General features: G+C 40.2%; 1 protein-coding gene across 3 annotated transcripts in view; it reads left to right on the top strand.

Moving 5' to 3' along the window:
* PAG1 (phosphoprotein membrane anchor with glycosphingolipid microdomains 1) overlaps positions 1-27,786 on the top strand; it is a 140,889-nt gene that overhangs the window by 62,653 nt on the left and 50,450 nt on the right. For 2 of the 3 annotated variants that reach the window (XM_087420402.1, XM_087420401.1), the window contains exon 3: positions 18,896-18,991. The gene's annotated coding sequence lies outside the window, so the exon portion shown is untranslated. Of the gene's footprint in view, positions 1-11,153; positions 11,266-18,895; positions 18,992-27,786 lie in introns of those variants that run through there. The other variant, XM_004427142.3, reaches the window with a different exon arrangement.

Genomic DNA, 27,786 nt, shown 5'->3' on the forward strand with positions numbered 1-27,786 from the left:
TTGTATTAATTTTAAGGCAGTCTTCCCTAGTTTTGCTTTTATAGGAAAAATGTTTGCAAACTTATTCTTGTTTTTATCCATATATAATGTGAAAATAGTACATTGAACATGCTGTGTGCATGTTGATGGCTGGTCCTCAGTGGAAGAGAGCTGGAGAGCAGGGACTGTCTCTATCCCCAGCCCCAGTATGGGGTTTGTTACATAGTAGGTGCTCAGTAACTATTTATTGAATCTCCAAGTGAATTGTTAACTACTGGGAGTCAGCAGTCTGGACTGGAGGACCAGCCCTGCAAGTCCTTAGGAATATCACTAAACCTTTCTGAGCCTCAGTTTCCCCATTTGTAAAGTGGGTGTGAGAATGTCTGCTCTATTGTTTTAGCAGGAGACTATGAGAGTCAAAGGAAAAATGTCTGACATATCTTTGAAAACTAGAAAGGGCTTTCTATAAGCAATCATTACTAGCATTATTATTGTGTTGTTATGTACTGCTAGTTAGTACCATATATTTATTAGTACTAGCATCCAGTTAGCATTCAGTAAATGCATATTTAAGTAAAAAAAGATAGTGTGCTGAAAATAAAATTGAAGAAAAATTAGTAGTTTATCACATTAATTTACCTCTCAAGTTTTTTGAAACACTGTGTTTATTTTGACATAAATGTAATCCTTTGTGTATTTAATTTACTTTTGTCTTTTCGTGGGAGGACACTCAAAAACATGTACTTAGTCAACTAAATCAGTATTTCTCAGCAACGTTGCACATTAATAGCTTTCTACGTAAAAGTGAACAATGGATAATGTAGCATATAATATGAAGGTTTAACATGTAGGTAAAGGAAAACTTGGCTTATGATGGATTGCCATCACTGCTTTGGAAAGTAGATTCAAGTATATATCACATAAAATTCACTCTTAGATATGCTGTAAATTTAATGACAGGGTTTTGTTGAAATGAGATCTTGTGGCTTTGGATGAAGAAAATCAATCAGGATATGCTTTATCTTTTATTCTCTCGTCTTGCTCAACGTGCAGTTAAATTTACTCTGCAGAATCACAGTAGGTAGCATATATTAATTTTATACTCACGCTGCCTGTATTAACTTTATACTAACACTGCTGATAAGTGACACCAAAAATGCGTTAGTAAAGTCATAGCCGTTAGCTGGAATCATGTATTGTAATCCTAAATTTTGTTTTGTTTTTAATCCTCTCTGCATATCCTTAATTAGATGCTGTATTCATGATTGAACCTATTTGAGTTTATTTTTACTTTACATTGGGCATTGTAGTGAAGCACTGTGTGGCAAAGACATATGAGACGTGAGTCAAAATTATGTTGAGGCAGGGAGATAGAACACAATCTCACATCAATTTTTAAAGCCATCTAATCAATATATGTATAATTACATATATGAATGATGCTGGAGTCTTTGATGAAAACCACAATAATGACACGCCTCTGACCCTCCCAAGTTCTGAAAAAAAATTAAGAGATAGGATAAAATAGTTGGTAGGTAAGTCTCGAATGTCACCTTTATTACTAGTAAAGGCCAGGTTGGAGGGCAGAGTATATTTGCTGTACTGATTTGGAACCCCAGAATTAAGCACAGGCCACACTGGCTGGGACAGGCCTCTCTGTGGGCCCAAAGAATCAACTCAAATGATGGCATAGAGGATCAGAGGGAAACTCACCTTCCCAGAGGGCAGCTCCCCTCCCTGGAGGAAGAAGGGAGGAGCTGAGTCCAGGGTACCTAGTTTATTCTTCCCCAAATACCCATTAGGTGAGTCACTCCACCTCCCCTTGTATGGAGTAAAGGAAAAAGAGGAAAGAGCCAGAAGCGTTATCTGCTTGAACCATGTGGGGAAAAAGAATTCACCCCCAATATAGGACAGGTAAGGTAATATTTGATGTCAAATGAGCTGGGCAGAATCTAAGGACAGAAGGAAAAGAATAAGCCTCACAAAGAAGGACCATCAGGACTTAGAGCTAAATGATCGGGGGAGAAGGGGGTGGAACATTCCAGGCTCGAATGGTATGGCAAAGACATAGGCAGGGGAAGGTGAGCGTGTGTTGGAAAGGAGCTTGGGCTGGCAGATCAGGCTACAGAGACAGGGCTGGGCGGTCCCTCCCAGGGGAACTGGGAAGCTCCCTCCTTACCTAAGGAGCTCTCAGAAGCGCACACTTGAGTATTTCTTTGTGAATGTGTGTAAGAGAGGTGTTGTTTTCTTTATTGCATCCTAGCACATTGAACTCTGAGAATGTTTTTTCATATATTTGCATGGTTCTCTCTATAATTTATCTTGACTAATTACATTTAACTGTAGGCGTTCCAAGTATATAGTGAACTAGGTGACTAATCATCAGATTTCAATAGCAAAGAGTCTGTAATTTTTGGAGTGTGTGATCTATGTAAGGATAAGGACATGTTGCAGAGAGAAATTATCCCCTCCCTTTCCATGATAAAAATCTTGTTTGTGGTTACATTAAAAGCTACTTCTAAAAAAGGTTTATTTCTGAGATAGTTTTCGAAACTGAATTTTGTAGTATGTGTCAATCTGGGTGGACCCAGTGGAATCCTGCTCACTGAGTCAAGCTAGATACAATCATGAGCCAAGAACCTATTGATTTTGAGGGCTTCTTCTGTTGCTTAAGTGATTATAGTATACATTTCTCCAACATTAAGTGCTTAGAAATGGGGCTTCAAAGAATGGTAACAATCAATAATGAAATGGTTTATCACATAGATTTTGTTATTCCGTTCGTTAAATCATGTTTGCTCCAAAACAACATTACGAAAAAGGAAAAAAAATCTCTTTAGTACCACGAGAGTCTAAGATGGGTATATCCTGTACCCATAAAGCAGTTGTTAACTCTTAGCCGAATGCTTTGGGTATGGAAGGATGGAAGGAGAGAAAACCCATTAGCTACCTTCCCTGTCTTCAAGGAGTTTGAAATTTCATTGGGGAGATAAGACAAGCATTTGCGTGATAGGTGGTAAATACAAAACAGTATGTGAATAAGCACCAGGATGTCTGCTTTTAGCCATTCATTCCCTCATTTATTCAAAAGACATTGAACAGTTTGGCAAGTGTTAAAGGTGTTGTGTCCTTTGCCTGACACACTGACAAATGCTACTGTCTTCACTTAGCACTGAGGTCACTGGGTTTGCCATGTAACTGATATCCCCTCCACTATCTAAAACTTGGTAGATTTTAAGAGTTCACTTCTTGGCCATCATTCATCATTTTATGTTAGTTCCCTCCCAGCTCTCATATTTATCAAACTAAGTATATCTCTAATGACAGAAAGAAAAAGAAGAGAGAATTGGATACTTGAAGAAACAAAGAACGTTCTGAGTCCTAGTTATGCTGCTATAACTATGAAATAGGATGGTCAGAGCCAATGGGGCTGACAGGAAATGTCCCAGTGTCTGTTAAATTTTCTTAAGGATGCTGTAAATGTTACAGGCTGTGGTTTTGGCTTTGTTTGTTTTCTTTTTTATTAGTACAGAAGGTTTATTTTATTTTGGCTACTAAAAGTTGGATGGATGGATTGGCCGTATGGATGGATGTTTGGCTACTGAAGAGTTGAGTTGTTTTAACAGAAATTCTTGTGGACTGGGTTGGATTAAATGAACTATACTTTTTTTTTAACAGCTGTATTGAGTTATAATTCACATGCCATACAATTCACTCATTTAACGTGTACGGTTCAATGACTTACTGTATATTCAGAATTTTGCAACCATTACCACAATCAATTTTAGAACATTCTCATTACTTTAAAAGGAAATCCCTCAACCCTTAGCTGTCACCCTCCCTACCCTGATTTCCCCATCTCCCACTCTCCCCCCAGCCCTAGGCAACCATTGGTCTACTTTCTGTCTCTGATGAAACACTCTAAGAAGGAAGCAGTCAGTAGACATCAGGGTTCAAGTGGACGCTAAACACTTATCTTTGATGGTTGGAGCTGTTAGAGTTCACAGTATCTAATGAAAAAGTCTAAAATTTCTCAGTGCAACTGATTAGAAGAATGAATCTCATCAAAAATAATAACAAGCTGAAAATAGCCACAAATTCAGTATGTGGAAAAGTACTCCTCAGCCATTATCAGTTCTGTGCATCAACCATTTATCATCAACTCTGACCTACTCTACTCCACCTCTCCTCATGGGAGACACATAACAGAATAAAGTCTATGATAAATTGTGTACAGCTTTTATATTTTCATGTCACTGTGTGCTGTTCACCCAGCAAAATCCCATTTTGGAAATTCTGTGTTCAGGGACTTTGCTAGGAGACGTTGAATGGCTCTACCCTCAGGGAGCTCACAGCATAGAAGAGGGGGATGGATGTGTATAAACAAATAAGTACAAAATAATGTCAAAATACTCTAGGTACAGCAGAGAAGGGACTCGTAAGGACAGTCACTTATGCCTGGGGAGACTGGTGGGGAAGGGGGATGTCAGAAGCAGCTCATAAAAGAGGTGACCCTTAGCTTAGGAGCTTAGCTAAGACACATTAGTAGTGCTTGGAGAATAGGAGAAGGGAATTTAGATAGAGGGACCAGCATGTTCAAAAGCATGAGTGATGGGAATAATCCTAGAGCCTTTGGACATGAGCAGGTAAGGCATAGGGTGTTTGTAGGAAAGGCAGTGAGGAGATGCTAAGGGCACTGAGCCACTCTGTGAAAGGTACTATGTGAGCTGCCTAAGAGGTGGACTTTACCCCCTGTGTTAGCTTCCTTTGGCTGCTATAACAAAGTACCACGAGCTGGGTGGCTTAGAACAACAGAAATATATTGTCTCACAGTTCTGCAGGCTACAATTCCAAATCAAGCCATTTGCAGGGCCATGCTTTCTCTGAAACCTGTAGGAAAATGATCCTTCCTTGCCTATACCAGTTTCTGGTAGCCCCAGAAGTTCCTTGGCTTGCGGCAGCATAATGCCAGTCTCTCCATCCTCACATTGTGTTCTCGCTAGGTTTCTTCACATCATCTTCCTTCCATGCATGTTTGTGTCCAAATTTCCCCTTTCTATAAGAACACCATTCATATTGGCTTAGAGCCTACTCTCATGATCTCATCTTAAGTTGATTACCTCTGTAAAGACCCTGTTTCCCACATGAGGTCACATTCTGAGGTACTGAGGGCTAGGACTTCAACATATATTTTTTAGGGGACAAAATTCAACCCGTAACACCCACCAAGCATTAGGGTATTATTGAAGGAGTTTAAGAAGGAGCGTCAAGTGATTATATTTGTGTTTTAGAAAGTTACGCCAATAGCTGTGGAGCATGAATACAAAGGAGGCAAGAGTAATTAGGAACCTTTTGGCCTTGTCCAGGCAAGCAGTCTGATGGATCTTGTATGGCTGACCAAGTATATGGGGGGTTCCTTTATTCTTCACTCTCCAAATTAAAAAAGAAGAAGAAGAAATCCACAGCAGCGCTGGAAAGCCGGGAAGAAATCCCATCAGCAGACAAGGATATTCAAGAATCTCAGAAGATATTAAGAGGAATGAATCTTTTTGGTGCTGAAACCTAACAGAGCCAAGTGTACTCTTTTTTTATAGTTGCATTAATACAACTTTGGTTTTAGGTCAATAAGGGGAGGGAGAATGAAATGAAAAGTATGCCCATCAGTTCTCTATCTGAGAATCTATCCTATCAATATACTCACTCATGTACTAAGATATATATGCAAGAGTTATTTTTATAACATTGTTTCTAATTGAGGAAAGCCAAAAACAATCTAAATATCCATTGGCACAGAAACGTCTAAGTATATTATAGTATTTCCATACCATTGAATGCTCTGTAGGTAAAAGGAATGAGATAACTCTATATGTGCTAACATGGAAAGTTCTCTTAGATCCAGTAAATGAGCACAATGAAACCGTTGAACAATGCCCAGTGGGGATACTGTAGATTTTTGAGTCTTTCCAGACCTTTTTTAAGTGTTTGTGCTCAACTCTAGCAGTGCTAACCTATAAGGAAGGAAATGGGATTGGGGCAATAAAATGAAAAGAACTTTCATTTTTCATAATAATCTTTCTGTATCCTGTGAGCCTTTCCAATATGCATAATAAACTGGAAATTTACTTAAACATTTAAGGAGGTAAAACCCATGAGACTTGGCCAACAGCTGAATGTGATGAACAGCCGCATGGAAAGGAAAGGGGAAACTGGGGGCCGAATGGAAGGGATGCAATGGGGGGCCATGGAGTCAAACACTCAGAAGCAAAAGGGCAGCATTTTCAAGAGGGAGCTATGTTTTTAAATAAAACAAGCAAAGAAAAAAGAAAAGTATGTATCTTACTGTAAAAGAGATCTAGGGGTTTAGTTTGAGAAGCAGGATTATTCATCTTCAACTATAATCAGCAAAGCCCTTCGGCATGAGAAGGGAGAAACAGAGCATGAGATGACAGTCAGTTGCAGGAATTAGTGTCATCTCCAGAATTGCTTCTGCTGAAGAGTGTATAAAGCTACCAGTCCTTGTTGCCAGTGGTCTACAGATTGATTGCAAATAGAATAGCAAACCTATCCCTCTCCTTGATCAGGGATAGGTACATATCTGTGGAATGGGAGGGAAACTCTTTGCCCCTTCTCTTTGTTAACTCATTTGTTCCTCTCATTTCCCCTTCCTTTCTCTCTTCCCTCCCTTAGCCCTCTTCCTCTTCACATGCACACACACATACACACCCACCCCAGTGGTACAAATCTGCCAGCCTGAAAACAAAAAGTTGAAAGAAAAGGAACTAATAGAAGACGACGTCCAAATCAGATAAGCCCCTGCAAATAATAACAAGGAAAGAGATTTTTCTACCAGAAACATCATGTGAAAATTTCGTGGCCTACTTATCATCAAAAATGTGAATCAGGTAATATTAACATAGCAGAAAGCTTGAAAACAAGGGACAATAGTATTTCCAACGTCAGCTTTTATTTGCCTAGTGCTTTACTGTGTATGAACAAAACGTTCTCATATGCATTATTTCATTTGAGCTCACATCAATCCTTTGAAGGAGGCAGTGTTTCCATCTCTTTATGGAATGGGACATTGAGTCCCAGAAATGGACAGAGGGGGCAGAGTGGGGTCTCAGAGCCATGTCTGCTGACACTTCAGCTGTCTTATTTTCTACAACTCTGATGCCTGCCTGGTCTTAGCAGAATATCCTTGATATTCAGACACTGATTTGTCTGTCAGGCTGAACCTTTCAGACTTGATTCTTCAAAAGCTTGTTTTGTCGGCTGTCCTAACTTTGAAGAATCACAGAAGTTAGCGCTAAGTATATTAATCCATGTTATTTGTTGAGTGGAGTGGTCATTTGAACAACAACAATAAAAAGCTTGGTAAATAAAGGCGATAGATTGTGCCCTTTTGTGGGGGCACCAACAGTAGTTTACAAAATAAAAATGCAGAATTTAATTTCAGAAATAATAATAATTTCATCATTCGTGATGCTAAATATATGTAATAGTATCGTAAGCTGTGAGCAATGGAGGAGAGACCATAGAAATGGGGTTCTGATCCTAGCCAGGCTCCGAGGTATTTCCTGGTACCAAGGCTACAGATATTGGCTATACTTGTTCTAAGGAAGAAATAGCTTTTAATTAACTATTTTGCTAATTCGTAGCATGCAAACCCTAGCTCCTCCATCTGAAGGAAGAAAACAGAGACATTGTCACTAAATATGCTACCTGTGAGAAGTAGAGATACAGTAAGGAAGACATTCATTGATATATGTTCACTTTCTAGAAGTTTCCAGACATAACACAACACAACTGCAACCTTCCCCCCAAAGTCATCAAAAAGCTAAAATGTACACGTGGGAGTGAGGATATAAATTAGCACCTAAGATAAATTGAGGGCCACAGCAGTCCACCGCTCAGAGTTCCCTGGCTCCTCCAAGGACCACACTCCGGGGCTGAGACCCCATCTCCCCTGCACCTTCCCTTTCAAACATCATGAACACGTGATGAATGGCAGAGCAAGTCTCTGGTTGCTCATTCTTTTAGGTCTGAGGTTAGTTTTGCTACAGCACACCTTTCTTATTTTTCCCTCTATGACGGTTTTGCGTAGATTTTCTTACCTCTAGTACTTCTTAACTACAGAATAGTTACCACGGCAACACCTGTTGATGACAGACAAAAAAACGTGTAATTCTGCAGTGATGAAGCTGCTCCTGTTTTTCTTGCTTCCCGCTCTCACAGTTAGATTCAGGGACGTTTTTGTTTCTGCTTCTTTTCTCCGTTTGAGCAGATTGATATGGAAACAGCTGTTTCCATGTTATATGCTGTGATGCAACCATATGACCTCCTGGAGTATTTGTGTGATGATTGTTACCGACTATAAGAGAAATCGTATCTTCGTCCAAGGGAGTTCAAAATCTTTAAAGCTTGTTTTTTTCTTTCTCTTTTTTTCTCTTATTTCCTTCTCTTTCCGCTTACCATCTTACTCAATTAATTGGATGGGCTCGTGTTCCTTGTTTGACCAGACAGCCAGACAAAGGACCCCAGTAGTAGAGCCCAGATTTCACGTCTCACTTAAAATGCCATTAGTCTGGAAATCTAAACAACTAAGAAAACAAAACCTGAGTTATACATAATGCCGCTTAGTTCTACAGTCTGGTTAAAGGAAATACGTCCTAGATGTTAAATAAATGGAAGAGACTTTAAAAAAACATCAATGTGCTAAAGAGCAGTCATGTACTATCAGTTGCTAGTATCTTCTTATGGAAACTTAGCTATATCGTAAATAATCCATATTTAAAGAGGCATTTTGATATGCCTGCTCTGGATATGGGCATTGCAGGAGAATCTTTGGATAAGATTAAAAAAAAAAAAGGCATCAGCCCTGGAGCCAAATCATCTGATTCAGGAGAATACACACAAATAGCATATGTGAAACGTGATAAAGCCACTGCCATAGAGCAGAAAGTAATGGAAAGTGGCCTGGGTTATGTTCGTGGCTCAGACCCTAAAAGGGTGTGATCACAGCTGGGCATCGGTTTCCTTATTGCCAAAATTAGTTGAGCTAAACTATTGAGGATTTTTCTTTTAACTCTAAAATTATATTAAGCCAACTCTGAAATATCCACAAATGCTAAACAATGGAACAGGGGAAGGGGAACCAGAGCAGGCTTTTTTTTTTTTTTTTGGTGAGGAAGATCAACCCTGAGCTAACATCTAGGCCAATCCTCCTCTTCTTGCTGAGGAAGACTGGCCCTGGGCTAACATCCGTGCCCATCTTCCTCTACTTTATATGCGACGCCACCACAGCATGGCCTGACAAGCGGTGCATTAGTGTGCGCCCGGGATCCGAACCCAGGCCACCAGCAGCGGAGTGTGTGCACCTAACCGCTATGCCATGGGGCCGGCCCCCCAGAGCAGGCTTTTAAGCATGAATTTTGAGTGACCTTCAAAGACAAAGAAAAGCATGAATTAACCCAGAGGAGGAGTCAAAGGAAATAAATCAAATGATCTGTCATATCAGTCTAAGTACAATATGTCCCAATAAAGTAAAGGAATTCTCTAGGAGTTTTGGTCAGTCCAAATTCTTAAGGAATGATTTCAAGACTTCCCTCACAATTAAAAAAAAAAACTACTGCGAGTTTTCTCTTTAATTCTGCTTCATGTTGTTTTGGCAATTAGTCCCTCAATCTATTACTGAAAACAAGGTTTAAAAACACAAATTCCCTCTTTGGAATTGTGTCGTGAATTGTGTGAACCTCCCTATTATTTCAGTGTTCACTTGAATTTATAAAATTAAGAAAAACTTCAGTACAGTGGCTGGGTTGATGTGTAAACCTTCTTGATATGAGAAATGTGAGCATTACCTTGCGCACCCTCATCTCTGTGCCTTTAAGTCAGGACTCCACTATTAGAGAACTTGACCATTTTTTCATGCAGTGGCTCTGTGTTAGTTTCCTAAGGTTGTCATAATAGAGTGCCATAGACTGGGTGGCTTAAACATCAGAAATTTATCCTCTCACAGTTCTGGAAGCTAGAAGTCTAAGATCACGGTGTCAGCAGGGCTTTTCTCCTTCTGAAAATGTTAGGAAAGGCTCTGTTCCAGACCTCTCCTAGCTGCTGGTACATCCTTGGCTTGTGGCAACATAACTCCAGTCTTCATGTGGCATTCTCCCTGTGTGTGTCTCTGGGTCCAAATTTCCCATTTTTATAAGGACATCAATCACGTTAGATCAGGTGCCCATCCTACTCCAGATTGACTTCATTTCGACTAATTATATCTGTGATGACCCCTTTTCCAAATAAGGTCACATTCTGAGGTACTGGGGACTAGGATTTCAACATATGAATTTTGCAGGGATACAGTTTGACCCATAATAGGCTCGAAAAGGTAGCACACAGGCATGCAAAGTACAATGTTCTAAGTGTGGCCACCCTGCAGAGATGTGGCTGAGTAGACTGGAGTCCATCATGATACCTTCCATGCCATGTCTTACAAATTGTAATAGAGCTGACATTTACTGAGCATTGACTGTTGGGAGGCTCTTGCTGGTGCGCCTACGCGTACATCAGTTTATGCATTATTTCCATTCAAACAAATCTTGACGTTCTCTGGGATACTGAGCATTACATCTCACTAAGTGTCTTGGAATTTCTCTAAAGTTCAACTTAGTCATCTAGTAGTTATTTTCCGTCAGAGAAATGATTGAAATGCCATGCATATGATAGCCTCTCGTAAAACTAGCCCTAGGTCATAAGAGAATGGCCACATGGCTACAGTGTCAATGGCACAGTTCTGGTGTGGCGTCTGGAGACAGTGTTGGAAGTCTAAGATTGAAGTGGTCAAGTGAGTGTGTGTGTGTGTGTGTGTGTGTGTTTATTCTCTCGCTACATATGTATAAAATATATATTCTCTCTTATACACAGATATATAGAGAAAGAGAGATAGATATAGCTGTATAGTCTGTAATACATATATATACATATAGAGAGAGAAGGGGGCACTGTAAAGTTACTTTGTCCCATATGGTCTGTCTATAAAATGCCAACCTACGCCACCCTCCCCACCACACCCCTCTGAAACTCAGACACTTTACAGCCAGCAATCTTTCAGTAATGTGGAAGGCTGCCAAGAAAATAACCAGAGCTTAAATGCGTCTCCTTCTCTGACCCCAAAGGCAGACCCGTTGCCTCAGGTCAGCGCAAACAGCACAGCCAGGTCTGCAGAACCCTAAGAACAGAGGAGACGGCCTTTTCTATCCTGAAGTCACTCTGTGGCTGGGACTCCTAACAGTAAGTAGGTTTCTATCAATTTTTGGACCTCAGAGGCATACATGGGCAAACTTCAAGTTAGTGTCTGACCCCACACCTTCCTCAGCTTTCTGGGCAAGGGGAAGTCTTCCTTGCCTACCCCCCACCCCACAGGTACACACCATTCACACAACTTCTTTTGGAAAAACTCAGTGATCAGCAGCCCTCGAACTCCACCACCCACCCCTTGCGTGATCCAAAGACTAGATAAAACAGAAGTTATTCCTCATCAGGAAATGTCTGAAGGCTGATCTGAGGCTCTGTGACAGAAAAGGCAGTGTGCCAGGTGGCTACCCAGTTAGGTACCCATCATGAGGCAAAGACAAGCCAAAGCTGTAGGCTCTGTAAATGGCAGCCTAAGTCCCCTCTGAAAGAGTGGAAGGGCTGGAGTAATATTGACTTTTTGTTCTTTTTAGCAAGGAAATAACATTGAAAGGTGAATCAGGAAATGAATGAATGAACGGCCTCTTTGGTTGCCCTGGTTATTATTCCATGTTTATTTACATTGCCTAAAGAAGGATTTTTTTATTTGTTTTACTGCCAATTCATAAACTAGTAATTAGAGGAGCCAATTTCTCCATTTTCTGTTCACTAAAGCAACTGTGTCCTGAAGCGAATTTTTTTAATGTCAGTATTTGTGCTACCTTGCTTTATGTTCAGAAGTCTGAGAAACATGCAACTTTCCTTAAATACATTAAATTTGCATATTAGAAACTATTCTATTTTTTTTGCAAACAAGAAAGGGGTTTTTTCCTGTTGAGTACTTTGGTCATTTTGATTTTTTTCTCTGTTAATAATGAAACTGCACAGAATTTATGTTCAAGCCTCGCATGGGCTGCCTGCCTACAGGTAAGTCTTATAGGAAATTGTGTCATTTTAAGCTTCTTTTCAGGTAACATACTTATGAAAAGAAGGGTTTTGCTAATAAAATGTCATTGGTTAATAACTCAATATATGTCTTATAACTGTATCTATGCTTACTTGGGTTCTGTATATCGTAGATAGTATAAGGATGCATGTTTAAGGATTTTTATCTTTGGCTCCCTGGAATTCAAGAGAAATATGTTCTTGGAAAGGGGATTGTTTTCATTAAACTGCACTATTGAAGAGGATTTTCAGAAGGAATTATTTTCCCAGCGTCATAATCTTTTGGAGGCGTAAAAAAATTTTGATTTTTTTTTTTTTTTTTTTTTTGGCCTTCGTCTTATCATCCTAGTGGCCTCTCTTTGGCAGCTCTGTGAACTCTCCTTTCTTGCCTCTTCCATTTTTTATTTCTCAGTAAGGAAAATAAAACCCCAGAAAACACTCTTTTCTTAATGGACTGTTGCTTTGCATGCATCAGGGTCTGCAGCTGTTAGAGCGTGTGAAAAATGAAGCCGGAGACATCAGATGGCATGAAGACCAGAACTGTTAGCACAGTAAATACCAGGGAGGCTGAACGTGTGAGCTGGAGCAGCTGGGGGGAGGGAAAGACGAGAGGCACAGCTGGGAGGACCAGCGGCCAGCAGGCTCGGGGGAGCTTAGCAAGGCGCAAAGTGCAGCCGGAGGAAAACAAGAACGCTGAGATGAGGGAGGGGGAAGCACTGTAAGTCACATTCACCTAGTATTATACAGTACATCATGGCCCACACACATTGTTTTTAGCTATCCTTTTGATTGCCATACCATTGAGCATATTTAGTACTGTGTTCTCGCGTGATTACTGTGAAAGACTGAATATTGAAATTTTAATGGAAGGAAATGTCTGTGCTTTGAGGTTGATCTCTATTATATTGACAATTTATTAAACCCGTCGTAGAATTCAGATGGATTAATAAGAAATAGCATGCATTAGTTTATAGATATGTTTGTTTGTTTTTACCCAAAGGGTATCTAATTGCTAACATTTATCATTTGGACAAATAGGGGGTGTGTATAATTAGCTGAATTAATAACTGGTTTGGTAAGTATATCCGGAGGGAACTGATTAATAAATTGCTCTCTTCCTGGAGAAAGGTTTCCGGTATTTGAGCCTAATCCTGTCCTAGTCATCTTGGGTGAAACTTGGATAAAACTGTATAAATGCATGGCCCAAAGCTGGGAGAGATGGTTAGTGTAATAACAAATGAGAGAAAGAGAAATCAAGAACATCTTGGCATTTAACACAATGACCCAAATGTAAGAGGCAGAAATGGCACAGGGATGATAGAAGCACCTCGCCAACCACCACCAATTAAGTTGCAAAAGGGCAGTAGGGAGAGATGTGCCTTAGCAGCATCGCATATGAAAAATATTTAGACTTTGTGTTAGTCCACTCTAAGATTCCTATATGGCAACAGTATAATGTAGCTGGTGAAAAAAGCTTCTATAATCTTAGGTTTTCCAAATAAAAGTACAGAATCCAGACTGACACAAGTGAGAATCTTGTCTTCCTCTTCACTGATGAAGTACTTCTTCATCTGGAGACTTGCCGTTGAGCTTAATCATTTTGAAGAGAACAACCAACAAATGAAAGTGTCAGCCTCTAGCCTGTCTCCTCCTGCCTCCTCTGTTTCCTCCCCACTTGCTCCTTTTGCATGCATCGTCTTGCCCTCCCCAAATCTGAATTTGTTCTCGCTGAAGCAGGAAATGCTTAAGATTTTTAGACCTACCCACAGTCCAGAGGAGCATATCACTAATCATGTTCCGTCTGTGCCTTGACCACAGTAGAGTCTTGCTCAACGCTGGCTGAAGTTGTTTGTTGAATTTTAATCTCCTCCATGCTGAGAATGGCACCGCCCCAGTGTTGACCACTGGGATGACCACCATTGCATTCCAAGTGGCCTTTATTGCCATCCAGATGTAGGCTCTGGTATTGCAGGAATGATTTCCAGGTTCCCATGATACTCCTTGAGGTTCCAAGTTTCAGCTGTTTCTCTTCCTGTGTATCTAAGCATCTGGGACTCAGTATCTACTTTGGGTACCATGACCTGTCTTCATCTTGCCCAGAGGTCTTCTCAAGAATTTTGTCTCTTACCCTAAGTCACTACCCAGTGGCCAGATTCTGTAGCTGTGACCAGACCTCCAGGACGGTAATGGACCACCTTCCTGACTTTACCGGCCTATTGCTCTCTACTGATAGCTTTGCCTCCCTGTGATAGCTGGGCCCCAGGAATTCCCCTACCACCATCACCAAAACCCAGGTAAGGACTGTTTCCTAAATCCGATCAAAGTTTCCTTGTCCATTGGATGTCGTGTCTGGTTCCTAGGTCGGGCTTTGTAGCTGGATCAGGCTCTTAGCCTGCTCTGCTCCGGTGAGCAGGCCTGGCCAGGACCCAGCTCCTTTCTCCTTACAGCCTTTGTGTTCTTTGGAGTTATGGTCAGTAGGACTCAAAACTATAGTCTGTGAAATGGAGAAGGGGAGGCTCAAAAGTAGAGGAAGAGGGGCTTCTTTAAATAGGTGTCTTCAAGTATTTGAAAGGTTGCCATGTAGGGAAACTATTGGACTTGTTCTGCAGAGCCCTGGAAATTAGAACCAGGGCTCAAATTACCTTGAGGCTGCTGAGCCACTGGGATGCTGTAGAACCTTCCTTACCACAAGCTCAAACCTAATAGCGCTTCCCGGAGATAGAAGGGGATTCCTTGTGGAAACCCTTCGTTATGGAAGGGAATCCAGCATCAGCTGGATCAGCAGGTCTAGGTTTTGTTTATTGATTTGCTTCTGTTGCAACACAGATAAAGGAGAGTGTTTACCTGGATGGCCTTTGCGTGTGTGATATATTGCTGTGGCGATGTGCCGATCATGAGTGACCTGCAGTCCTACTCCTTTCTGTGTCTTCAGGGACTGCAAGTGAGAGCGGCTTTATTACAGCAATATCCTCGAGTCTACTCTCATGCGTTCAAATTAATTCACTCAATCAGTAAATAAATATTGAGTGATTATTGTGTGTTAGGCACTGTGATTCATTCAGTGCTCAATACTTCTAGCTGTTATGTTTAACCAAGTTCTGTTGACATTGCCGAAAGGGTTCAAGTAAGTATCCACTGGGTTGATTTATAGATCCCTGTAAGTTTCTTTCAAATTTGAGAATCGTTAGTTGAGCTTCATGATTCTAGTCTCATATTAAGTAGATATCTTGCCTCTAGGTATAGTTTTTAAAACTCAAACATGAATCTGGAGGAGGGTTGCTCAAGTCTGTGCTACCAAATTTCTGTATTTATCTACTCAGAAAGCAGGGAGGTATGCTGTCGTGTCATCACTACTTCCCCAGATGGGACTGTAAGGGCTTAGTTTTGAAAAAACACTCCTCTCTCTAGACTTCTCCTCAGCAGTGCCAGCTAGAGCTTGGGCCAGGCCATCTGTCAGGTGCATATCCCATCTCTCAGGGTCCCAGTGGTCCCAGAATTGAATTCTATTTCAGTTCCTCTGAGAGGCTTTAGTGGGACCAAGCCTTCAGGTTATTTGGCAAAAGGCTTCATGAATTATCAGAGTTCACTTGATTGAGCCTTCTTATGAATGTCATCACCCACGTTAAGAAGCTACTAACAGTCCTCATGAAAACTGTTAATGAAATAGCTGTAGAAGAAACAGTGCTGAGCTTAGCATTCCACTAACAGTTTATGCAGTGGGGGTGGTCGTGTTTGAGTTTTGATTGAGATACCTGATTTCAGAAGTCCTCAAATTCCATTCAGTAGAAAAAGAAATCAACATCGAAAGCATAGGATTTCTATTTGATGAGATCAGTAATTGTTTGCCATAATTAACTGCTGTCCACACTTAGAGACAGTCGTGAGGATGAAAGGGGACCTGAAGGACCATATGGTCCATGCAGAATTGTGCTCCGATTGTCTCAGTCAGAATATGATAGTTTGCCGTGGAACCAGGCAATCCTGTTTCAGTGCAACAACCCCAATGATTCCAGCTAGAATTACACTTGGGGTTGCCGTATTTCTTTCAGATTGATCTGGAAAATGACTGACATTATAATGTCCACATTCCTTAGAGGATTTTTTTGGTAACACCTTTATTGAGAGTGAGTACAAGTCTTTCTGTGGACATATGTTTTCATTTCTCTTGCTGTATACATAGGAGTGGAATTTTTTGAGGAACAACCAGGATTTTTTCCAAGTGGCTGTACCATTTTACATTCCCATCAGCCAGAGTACGAGGCTTCAGATTTCTCCACATCCTTGCCAACACTTGTTACTATCTTAGATTTTTTGATTATAGCCAACCTAATGAGTATGAAGTGGTTTTGTCGTTTTGATTAGCATTTCCTTGATGGCTAATGATATTGAGTGTCTTTTTGTGGGCCCATTGACCATTGCTTATTTATTTGGAGAAATGTCTATTCAGATCCTTTGCCTGTTTTTGGTTGGGTTGTCTTTTTGTTATTGAGTTACGAGTTCTTTATATATTCTAGATAAGAGTCCTTTATCAGATATGATTTGCACAAATTTTTTCATTCTTTGGGTTGTCTTGCCACTTTCTTGATAGTATCATTTAAAGCATAAATGTTTTCAATTTTGATGAAGTCCAATTTATCTATTTTTTCTTTCTTGCTTGTGCTTTTGATGTTATATCTAAAACTCCACTGCCAAAATCTGAGCTCATGAAGATTTACCCCTATGTTTTCTTCTAAGAGTTTTGTAGTTTTAGCTCTTAAATTTAGGTATTTGATGCATTTTGAGTTAACTTTTTATATGGTCTGAGGTGGAACTCAGACCAGGTGGAACTTTTTATATGGTCTGAGGATCCAACTTCTTTCTTTTGCATGTGGCTATCCAGTTGTCTCAGAACCATTTGCTGAAAAGACAGTTCTTTCCCCATTGAATAGTCTTCACACCTTTGTCAAAAATCAATTGACCGTAGATATACAGGTTTATTTCTAGATGCTAAATTCTATTCCATTGATCTATATGTCTCTCCTATGCCAGTACCACATTACCTTGTCTCCTTGGAACATTTTTAATTCATGAAATACGTGTTCTGAAAATGCAAAATTATGTACCACTTTTATGTCGTTAAATTAACAATCAAGTCATGTGTTCGACTTTTAAATCAGATTCTTTACTCCTCTCTAGTAATAGAGAAAGTATATGCAAGCATATTATTTCTAATACATATTAATAAGATTTGGCATTTTAAGAAAAATGTTTATTCTTTTCTACTTTTTTACTGTAGCAATTTGATTTAGATAATCAAATCTTGCTTATATTTCTAAAGAATTCAGGAGAGTTCCCTGGGATTGACTGTGATGATGTGGGGAAGTAGAGAGGTTTGCAGTTGGAATCCACATCTAAATAGATCTGTATGGCAAGGAGTCAGGAGGAGGTTTGATCTGAAATCTAATGAAAGGTTGAACGATGGCTTGGGAAAGGATCTTGTGTGTCAAGCCTTTCCCCCAGTGAAGCCCTGCCCTCTTAGTTCCATGACTGACAGCGGAAAGACCTGGAGTCGGGTGGGAGGAAGACATCCGTGATTGCGTGTCTTGTCCTAATCTTTTTAGACTTATTAAAAAAAAGAAAATAATAATGTAGCTGAATGCAGTGACAAACAAAAGGCAGCCATTTCTCCCTTGATAATTGTCAGGGAAACAACAGATGTACCTAAAGATAATATAAATAATCTGCTGACTCTGCTATGAAAGAAAGCCACGCTCAGTCTGAGGTGATGGTATGTGGTCCTCATGAAAGAACATCACTAGACGCAAATGTAGAAGGCTCATGTTCTACTCAGTGTTTTATATTCAAATCAGGAATTGTACCTCACTCTGTTAAAATAATTAAGAAGTTCTGAATCTTAGGCAACAGCCAGGATATTCTCCTTAGAGTATAAACACATTCATTCACTCATTCCATCCCTCTCCCCTCCTCCCTCTCATACTGCACCTATCATGATGTCTTATGTAAAACAGAGGTTCAGTAGAGGAGATATTTATTAGAGGATGGGAAGAGATCTGGAGAGGAAAAGAGGGTGGAGGAAAGACTGGGCACCAGAAATAGAGCAGAGCCACAGATGGGATGGGGCTGAGGAGCACCGGTGAATCAGGAGGGAGATCAAGGGAGGTCATCCTGTCGTCTCCTCCATTTCTGTGCATCTTCCCCATTTCCACGGTGGAATGGGTGAAGACCGGGATTAGGAGATCTGCGTATCATTCAGGTCACACTTTTCATGCTGCACCAAGAATCTCCTTTTATTAAGACATGTTTGCAATTAAATCCCAGCTTACCTTACCTAATAGCATAAATACTCTCTTCGTATAAATCACTTGTTTTATCTCCAATTCAGGTAACAGTTATTTGAATTTTAATATTATTATAACAACACATGGATTTATTTGTCATAAAACTAGGAAAAATATGGAAAGAGCAAGTAAATTGATGTGTTTAAGTTGTATATTTAAATAAATTTTAAAAATTGTGTATTTAATTAGACATTGACTTGGCTGTTATTTTAGAGAAAATTTTTGATCTATTCACTACTGTTTGTAGTTTTTCCCCCACTTTGCAGTTTGCTTTGTTCAGGAAGGACTCTGAAGCTCAGTGTTTGGCATAAATTTGCTAGCATTTTCACAGTGAACTGGACAAGTTATCTTTCACAGTCTATATCCATCTGCCTTTTTTTTCTAACTTTCTGTCTCTTTGGTTATAGGCCAAGAAAAAAGAGAGAACTCTCAGCACAACAACATTTCAAAGGGAATACAGTGCCAGAATTTTGAATATTTATTGGGTCAAACATTTCTCCAAGGTAAATATTACCATTGTACCAACGAGGGGGCATGTCATTAGAATGTGCAGATTGCAGTGGTCCTGCACAGAGGCCTGATTGTTTAGTCTAAATCAAACCCAGAGTGATATGAGAGAAAGAAGAGAGAGAGAGAGAGAAGAAAGCACTGCTGTTGGGGTGTCCTGCCGTCTCTTCTAAATGTGTTACCAGGAGAATGCCATCAGAATCTGGAGCTCATTGAGCTGTACTAAAAATGTGTGGGAGAAAGAGAGGAAAGGGAAAGCTGTACTTTGTTTCTTCATGTTAATCTCTCTCAGATATTCATGAAAACAAAAGGCAGTGTGGTCTGATTGTAAAAATAGCTTTTCTTCTTGTAAGAGGAAGGCGTTGGGTAATTCCTTTTAGGGGTTAAAATAGAAGATATGCTCTATTCATGTCACAAAGGGAAAAAACCCCGAAACATGGTATTTTACACCAACTAAGACTTACAAATATGGAAGGTTTTAAAGAAATCCATGTTCTCCTTTTATGAAAATACCTACTAAGTTAAGCCTTTCATTGGTTGGCAACAAATGCTTCATGAAGTTCTTGTTTTAGAAAATCATATCTTTAATGCCTCTTTTAGGAAGAGGGGAAGGGGTGTGTGTTTGTGAGAGAGGAAGAATGAATATGAGAGAGAGAGAGAATGAATGAATATGAGAGAGAGAGAATGAATAAGAGAGACAGAAGCCCCAAAGGGAAGTCTGACAGCGTTAGACTGTATGTTTCAGAGAAGTAACTCGAGGCACTTTCTTTATGAATCATGAGCTTAGTGGGAATAAAGGCTTAACAGAAGCAGCTGAATTCATAGTCAGCTTCAGCATTCATGCATTAGCTGCCAGTATTTTAACACAAATTGCTGTGTCATGAAGTTCCCCTGTTGCTGCTCAGTCTGTAGCTAAAAGCTGTTTTTGCTAAGCCCTGAAATTATATCTGATGAAACGCCTCCTTCCTTCCTGATAAAGATATTCGTGTACACATACACACAGAAATGCAAAAATCTGCTCTCCAATTTAGAAGAAAATAAACTTGTCAACTTCCTCTGTTTAGCAGTTAATATATGGTTGACATGACTTAGCTTGCTAGAATGCAATTTCAGATTGGCAGAGGGAGAGTAGCGTTTTCCTCATCAGTCCTCATCCTGGCTGTTCTTATCTGAAGGGGTTGGGGCGGGGGGAGGGGGGTGCCTGTACATTAGAGGAGAATTTTGTGATACTATTCATTCTCCGTTCTGACAAAGACGACATTGTTTGTTCACTGTAATACGCTTGGCAGGAGTCTGTGCTGTGCATACAGAATGGGAAAATAGCAGAGCAGTGGGGAATCTCGAAATCCTAAGCAATAGATCAGCCTAGAGATTTCTTTTAAAATATTTTGTAATAGCTTCTCATTACTGTAGATGAAGTCACCATTTGGGGAAATCGTTTTCCTTTAAGTGATAGTTTTCGTCACATTGCATTATGCATGTGTTACATGAAAAAACTCTTTAAGATAGCAGTGTGCCTATCTAAAATACTGCAGTAATGAGAATTAAATCATGAAAGTTCAGAAATACTTTATCAACACACCGGACCTGCTTTTGAGATCACTCCCTGTACATTAGCATTCACATGTCCGTATAAATGAAAAATAACTTACGCACGTCCTGTGGTGATTCACATAAGCCAGTGTGAGCTGCCTAAGATAAGAGAAAGAAAGACACATTAAAAGATGTGCCTTGAGGTAAGAGGTGCACTGGTAGGGACAGTGTGAGAGGGTGCCGTGCCCCAAATGCTAGAACTTTAAAGGCGACAACTGTAAAAGCAAAGGTTCAAAGCGATTTGCAAGCCCTGTGTTAGAAACCAAGCTGGCGGAAATGTAAACTATGACCGAGGCCTGGTGTTCCTGCTTCTTATGGCTCTGCGTTCCCCCCCGCTCCTCCCCAGGCACAGAAACTGCAAGATCCAATGGTCCTTGGTAGCCCCGGGTGTCTGGGGACTCATGTGCGTGCGTGTGTGTTTCTTACTGGAGCGGAAAAAGATGTTGCCGGGCTGCAGGCTGCTGTGTTGACAGACAGAGCATGTGAGCTCGGGAGCACGGGACCCCCGAGAGCAGGTGTGCTGGGGCCATTCCCAGCCAAGTTCTAGGCCCCTGGTGCTTATGCTCGGAGAGAGAGTGATCATATTCCCCAGTCTTGGCTTGTATTTGTAAGAACTCTGCATATTTTTACAAGAACTGTATTGTAAATTATGAGATCTCTAAAATTACAGTGGTGATGGCCTCAGTACGCAGTCAGTCATTAGATCATTGCAGACCCTTCTCAGCTATTTATGTAACCCGTGTAAGGATTATTAGTCTTTTATACCTAAAGCAGATCTTTTACTCTACCACTGTGACGTCATTCACGCACATCATCGGCTTTGTTGTTTTTAAATTTCTCAGTCTATTAAAATGTATTTGACAATCTATAAAGATATGTGTTTGTTAACCTTTTAAAAGTATGTAACATATATTTATATGATAATATTTTCACGTAAAGAGCAAGGGAACCCAGAAAAATTAACCAAGGAATTAGCGGACTATTTTCTTTTATTGCTTCAATCTATTTGGTGCATTTATTTTGTGTGTTTTCAAAGTAGTTTTTATTAGATTCTCTTTAATGAGGGAGTTAAGAGATGCTCAGGGAGGTAAGACAGAGCTCCACCAGGCTTCTCAGAGCTGTCTGTGGCAGCAGGACTGGCATGCCCTGGAAGACGCCGTCTGCGGGGTCATCGCTGGCCCATCTGTGACTCTGGCAGCCCTGCCTCCCGTCCTGCCTTTTTGTTCCTGTTCTTCTGAGTCTCCAGTAACCACTGTACACGAGGCCCGATCATTAGCATGCACTAGTGACACTCAGCCTCTCCATAGCATGCGACCACAGCCCGCCAGGAAGCAGTGGGAGCTCACGGCCGGCTCAGGCAGCGCGTGCACCTCTAAAAGCAGAGTTCTCTGGTCTGGCCCCATTTGTATCCTTGTAACTAGCAGGCCTGGCGTCTTAAAGTGAGAAGTGTGAGGGCCTTGGTGTCACCAATGATATATGTCGTCTTTGTCTATTATGAAAGGAAACCAATAGAAGGAAATTGGAGTAAACGCTTAATGCACAACTTTATTTAACAAGTGCTTATATTGTGCTTACTAGTACAGTGCTGGTCTAACCACTTTTCAAATATTAAATCATTTCATTCACCTGACTACCCTACTACTATTATTATTATTATTCCCATTTCACTGAAGAGGAAACTGAAGCTCGGAGAGGGTGAGTAATTTGTCCATGGCCCCACAGGTGGTGAGGGCAGACAGCATTGGCATCTGGGCCATCTGCACCAGAGTTTAGGCGTTAGGGCTCCGAGCGCCCAACCACAGGTGCCTCCCGGACCACACCAGAGCTTGCTTAACTGTCACCTCCCTTTGGGGCCTGTGAACACATGTGCCATCCCCACAGAGCGAGGTACACCGTGTCACGTTGTTGGTTTTGGAACTGTACACCCTTGGTCTCTTGGTGTTTACATCAGTGGAAGTAGAATTTGTCATTTCTGTCCTTCTAGAATTTGAAGTGGGTGCGGATTAATGCTGTGTGGTAAACAGAGGATTCTAGGCACTGCATCCAAAGGCTGTCAGGTGAACTGTACTCCCCAGCATGCCACGTAGGATCACCCCAGCAGCACTGGGAGAAAGGCCAAAGCTGGTTGCTCTCCCTTTTCCTCAACACCTTTTTCTTTCAGTGGGTCTTGTACTTTTTGACGTACAATGGCCCTGAGGCCAGTTGTATCTCCTGACTTGCCATCATTGAGAGAAGCCACTATTCAGGCTGTTGTGTCAGTGAGGTGGACATTTGACCCTTCTTCCCTCCCACCTGCCATGGGGATCTAGACAGCTGCCTTCTGGAGGCCTTACCTTAACCCAGCCCTTCCTAAAATGTGCCCTGAGGGCTGTGAATGGGTACAGCTCTCCACCGTGCCCCTAAAAGAGAAAAGAAAAAAGGTTTTATTTATGGTCAAATACATTTGGGAGACACAGGTTAAATGAAATTGAATTGATTTACTTATTGCAAGTTTCTCAGAGTTTTCTTGCAACTCTCCAAAGCAAGATGTAAAATGCAAAATTTCCTAAATTCTTTATTCTCTTAGGTGGGGAGAAGTGTCTAGCAACATCCCTTGGGCAGTGCTGTCTTAAGAAAAGGAGAGACGAGAGAACCTAATGTCATAGAAGGCAGTTGGGTATTGAGGAAAAATCAATGAGCTACATTTGGGATCCCTAAATTCCAGCCCATCTTTAAATCAGTAGACATTGGGACCTTAAAACCTCAGATTTCTCATCCGTCAAGTGTGGAGGACAGAACTGGATTATCTCTAAGCTCTTTTCATCTTTATAAGCTGGAAATTGTTTATTTATATCCTAGCTTGCTCCAAAGGGGCTTTTAAGAATAAGATACAGTACACAACACATCAAGACAGAGTAAGTTAAAAAGAGTGAGGCTAAAATGAGGGAAGATAAGGTAGGAAAGATGGAGGAAGGAGGGAGGTTAGTATGGAGAATGAATTCTGTGAAATCCTCCGTGGTCGATTTGAAAGAACCAAATTTTGTTCTGTGTTTTCCAATGAACAGTTTGAAAAGAGAACTCTAATCATAGCCTCATGATTAGCAGGGTCCTAAGCTAAAAACAAATAAATTTTCCCTAGAGAAACAACTATTGCCAGTTTTGAGACCAAATTTTTCTCATGGTTTTTAAATTCTGTGGCCTCTTGGTCTTTTCAGTAGAAACTTGGGCTCTGTGACAGGCCAGTGCCAGAGATGCAGAACCTCCACAGGTGTGCTTCCTAGGTACCTGGGGCTGCCTCATCCTCATCATTAAACCATTTCACCTTGTAGACCGGCTCTGCTTTGGTGTGTGTGGAGATGTCTGGGTCTCGACTCGCTGAGCTCTGAAGTATTCTCCTGAACCTGGAGGGCTGTGTGAGGGGAGGCCCCAGGGCTGAGATGCGCTTCCCGGGTAGGTGGTGTCTATAGAATTCGTTTCTGTGACCTCCTTTGTACATCATCATCACATTCTGTGTTTTCAGGAACCTCCTCCCCTTTCCCCTTCTCATCTCCAACTTCTTAGCATTTGTCAGGGCCTCCGTCGGGGTTTCCCTACAGCCGCTTCGTAAGATCGTTGGGATTCAAAGGTGTCCCAGGGGTTTTAGATTGTTCAGGGTAGTAAAGGTTCAAATCCAAGTTCTATTTTTAAATTATTAGTAAGTAAAATGATTACTGAAATATTTTAAAGAAAATAATACTGTTTGAGGACCCCTTAATGCATACTGAGCCATTAGTGACAGTCAGATGAGCGAGCATGCTTATGACTCACGGAAACACTGCAAGCCTTTAATTAGTTTTTAAAATTGCTCATTTATTGTATTTTACACATATAATGGATATCTGATTAGTGAGACGAGAAGCCTAAGAAGCATTGATGTTGTGATGTTAGGAGCTGCAGTCATCTGGCCAAAACTCATATAGTTTTCATAATGTTGGTAATGTTTCATTTCCTAAACTGGATAGTGGTTACATGGGTGTTAGTTATGTTATACTTTTTGTAAATCTTAAATATCTTAATATATTTGGTAAGTTTTATATTAGCCTATTAAGATATCTATATGGTTGGGCCGGCCCCGTGGTTTAGCGGTTAAGTGCGTGCTCTCCGCTGCTGGCGGCCCGGGTTCGGATCCCGGGTGCGCACCGACGCACCGCTTCTCCGGCCATGCTGAGGCCACGTCCCACATACAGCAACTAGAAGGCTGTGCAACTACGACATACAACTATCTACTGGGGCTTTGGGGGAAATAAATAAATAAATAAATAAAAAGATATCTGTATGGTGTAAAATTCAATGTAAAAAAAAAGAAGGTAGTGGTAATCATATACAATTCGCTTTTTTTTTCTTTTTTCTTTTTTTTTTGTGAGGAAGATTGGCCCTGTGCTAACATCTGCCAATCCTCCTCTTTTTTTGCTGAGGAAGACTGGCCCTGGGCTAACATCTGTGCCCATCTTCCTCCACTTTACATGGGACGCCGCCACAGCATGGCCTGCCAAGTGGTGCATCGGTGTGCACCTGGGATCCGAACCGGCGAACCCTAGGCTGCCACAGCGGACCGCGCGCACCCAACCGCTTGCGCCACCAGGCCAGCCCCCTACAATTGGCTTTTTATTTATTAGAAATAAACATCATCCATACCCTTAATATATATGTCCTTATACTCCTGCTGATAAGCTGACAACACAGCCAAATCAAACAAAACATATATTAATTGCAGAGAAATGCTTACAAGCAGCAACTAAAACTTTTTGTCTTGTCTCATTGTTTTATAAATAAACACAAAAATTATTGTAGGTTGATTATTTTTGTCCAAAATGCAAGAAACCCAAACATTCATTAATGAAAACAATTATTGTTTATTTGGATATCATATTAAATATAGTTTGAAACTTATATATTTGGTCCCCAAGCCAATCATACACCAGTATGTCATTTCAAAAATTTGCCTGCGAGTCATGCATTTTATTAGATAAGGAATTTAAAGTTAATTAATAGCCCATCACTTGTTAAATAGGAAAAAGTTAAAATAGAATTATTAAAGTTTGTATTTAAATGAACTTGATAAGATAATCTTTGATAATAATTTAGCTAAAATCAAATAATTTTAGTTGTCACTTCTTTCTTATGTATTATAAAGTTTTTAAATAATTAAAATATCTCCCATGGAGGTTTGCAAAAATATCACTATGCAAGTCAAAGCAGGTGAAGCCTATAGTGAAGCCAGGAAAAGATGGTGCAGTAATTATTTGTATTTGGTTTAAGGGGGCCTCCTCTTCTCGAGGAGATGATTGGTAATTGGATAATATGAGGTCTGGTGAGTTGCAGATGGAAGATTAAAGGCCAGTGTGGTAGAGTTAGTTGATTAGAAGAAAATGTTGTGAAACCACTCTGGCCCGCCTGGCTCCATCCACATCACATGAGCATCTCCTGTAGTTTCCTGTCCTGGCTCTCAGAGAAATTCAGTGATCACCTCTCCAAATGAATGCCAACCTCAAATGGGGCACACAAATCCCTATACTATTTATGTTCTTTTTATGTATTACAAGATATAAATAGGTATGTATACTATATTGAAATACCAATCATAAATCAATGGCATTTCTCCTATTTATTGTTCTTTTTACAACAAAAGGTGATTTCTGCTTAAGTCCTATTTTCTTAATCAGTTAAATTTTCTTTGAGTTTAATTTTCTTGTGTTCTTGGACGTTGGGGCATTATTTGTACCATCTTGTTTGGTGGGCTTATTAATTTTCATGTCCTGACTTTACTATTAGTTTATTTTTATTATAGTAAATAAATTTTACATCTCTTACATCCAAACGCAGCTAACAAATTTCAAGTTGATTTAAATCAGCATTGTTATTTTCCAACAACATTAATGCTGCTTGGCTATTCTGATTGTTAATTTAAAAGTCCAACTGTCATCAGAGTAACTACTTTTTAATAAAACTTCCGTAAAAGTCTAAAGAAGCATTTCAATGGGTATGATCTAAGGAAAAGAAAATATACATAAGTGAAATATCTGTTACAGGTAATTAATTGATGTACGCTAACATTTCTCTGAATTGTAAGTAGCTTTCATTTTCAAACTTGGGAAGAACGAGGCATCTGTACTAGGAAGTAGACGCTAAAGAACTATGTTTGGCAACTTGGAAAACATTTTTAGCATGTGAATTTCCCTATTTTTAGTTCAGCACCAGGCAGAGTAAAATGCTTGGCATTTCTATAAGGGATGCAAACTCTTTAACATTCTCTGTTGTGATCTAACAATTCGTTTCAGAGTAAGATGAATCAGTCTTGTTTGGAAAATGTTTTATACAAATGTTGGCAAGCAAACTGTAACCGCATTTCTGTGGATTTTAAAAAAGCAAACTCCCCTAAAGTAAATGATGACAAATTGCACAATATTACTTCTGTTTTCTGCATTACTATAGTTCTGTGTGAACTGGCTTTTATTGCTCTAAATTCTCACACTATCTGCCCCATTCCTTGCTTTTTAGATTTTGTTAATCCGTGTTGAAATCAGAGACCGTATTTCTAGGTCCCTCCAAATGTCAAATTCTTTTTAACCTAACTTTCCTCTTATCCACAGTGTTTTTCTCAAAATTAAAACTCCAGATTACTTCACTAACATATGCTCTTTTCTTTTACATTAGAGAATGTGAGAAGAGTAATTTGCAGGATTTTGCCCTTAATTGGCTGAAGAGAAGAGATTCATATTCTCTCTCTCTCTCATGTGTACACTACACAGTTGAATTAGTGAAAAATAGAGCAAACTAAATATAATACAGTATCCTGGATGGGATCCTGAAATAAAAAAGGACATTAGATGAAAACTATGGAAATCTCAATTAAGTTTGGACTCTAATTAATAGTAATGTATCAATATTGGTTCATGAATTGTAACAAATGTACCATGTTAACGTAAAAAAATAATAGACTAGAAAACAGCACAGTAACTGTATTTAGAACTAATGTATTCAGTGGCTAGAGTTGACTGCCGTCTGTTTTGTGATAGGAAAAATTGGAGAAGAAAGTGGTAACTATTTCTCCTGTTGCCAAGGTCCTCTGTGAACATGGCCATCGATAGCAGATGTTGGCAAAATCTGGGGCAGACTCCAGCCACTGTTTCTATAGGGCTTGAGCACACTTGGCTGTTGTATTCTCTGTGTCCATCTCCAG

The sequence above is a fragment of the Ceratotherium simum genome, chromosome 31 (genome assembly GCF_057802395.1).
Source record: "Ceratotherium simum simum isolate JZ-2026a chromosome 31, ASM5780239v1, whole genome shotgun sequence".
In the NCBI taxonomy this organism is placed as follows: Eukaryota; Metazoa; Chordata; class Mammalia; order Perissodactyla; family Rhinocerotidae; genus Ceratotherium; species Ceratotherium simum.